This window comes from Rhinolophus hipposideros (genome assembly GCF_964194185.1).
Source record: "Rhinolophus hipposideros genome assembly, chromosome: 20".
Classification (NCBI taxonomy): Eukaryota; Metazoa; Chordata; class Mammalia; order Chiroptera; family Rhinolophidae; genus Rhinolophus; species Rhinolophus hipposideros.
The window spans coordinates 28710311-28711845 of record NC_138066.1 but is presented as its reverse complement, the minus strand read 5'-3'; positions in this window follow the sequence as shown (position 1 = coordinate 28711845).

Here is a 1535-nt window from a genome sequence, read left to right as displayed (position 1 = left end):
CAGAGAGACCTTGGACAGATGATGAGTACTGACTGTATATCAGGCATTGTGCTTTAGACCTGCAGATATATCAGCAGTGAACAAGCAGACTTTCTCCTTACTCACACCGAACTTTTAGAAGTTGTTTTTGTGCTATGCAGAGGAAAGAAAAAACCTCCTTAACTTCTTGATAGGAATAGAGATGGTTAGATCCAGAAATACAATCAAGAGGCAATTCTCAAACTAAAGCCTGAACTTTCAGCAATTACAGACTGAGAAAAAAATATTGAAAACTCTCTAGTTTTTAGTACTAAGAATCCTGAAAAACAAAGAAACAAAGAACTTCGTATAGACTCATACATAGTATAAGAATCAATGGAAAATGTAGAATGAAAATAATGAAAAAAGAGGTATCCAAATAGAACCAAAAAGGAAAGGTTGCCCTTTCCTGGTTTCATCAGTTCCTCTGTAAAAATGGAATAAAAGTTCATTCCAGAACCAAACTTCATTTTTCAGTTGTTTCTTGTATAATTCTGCATAGATTAACTCTCTAGTAAACTGCATACACTCTCATCCCATTCAGTAATTTTTAGTTAATTCTTTGTTGTATTTTAAGATGTTCAGTTAATTACTATTTAGATTTCATATGTTTATGCCTATGTCTATTTTTGTAGGAAACTATATATACATGTATATGTATATACATATACATGTATATAATTTTACTAAAAATTAAATTAAAATAATGTTATGTCAGACCCCAAATGACAAGATTCTGCTTACAAACTGACAAAACCGACAAAACCAAAACAACAGCTTATTTTGCAAATTTCTCCCTTAACAATGCTTATTCTTGTCTGGGTCACAAAAGAAATATGCAAAATTTAAAGAAGCAGTTCACTGAGAAAATATGACCTTGTGTCAGAAGACCTAGGATCAAAGTCAAGTCCTACCACTTAGGAGGCTTACAATGTAGAAACTTCCACTTGGATGTTAAATATTAATATTATTTACAAAAAAGACAAACCAAGAAGTACTTATTTATTCAAAAAATATTTGTTGATGGTTAATTACAAAATATTTGTTGATGGTTAATTATGTACCAGTCTCCTAATTCTCCAGTGTTTGTCTTCAGGAAACCGATATCCTTGGCCAATCAGAACTAAGACAAGACCTATTTTGGTGAAAGCACACTGACTTCATTAACATCGGGTAAATTGCTCAGAAGTATAAAGGTTCTCCCCAATGTTCCAATGCATGTTTCAGTTGAGAAGACAAACCTTGAAAATATGAGATTAGGACAGGAATATGCTTCCTGTTTTAGAACCCACTTTTTAAAATATGTAAAACATTCTTAGATCACGAGACTTTAGGATATAATGAAAATTCAGAAGGCTGAAGCATGTACAAACAAAAAGGGACATGTCAAGGCAATTCTGATGTCTCAGTTAACTATAGACATTTGATCCTTAACCCTGTGCCCAGTGTAGGCCAATCCAGACCTTTTCGGAGCCCTCCTCCTTAATCCTCTACAACAGCCATGTGGGACATGGAGG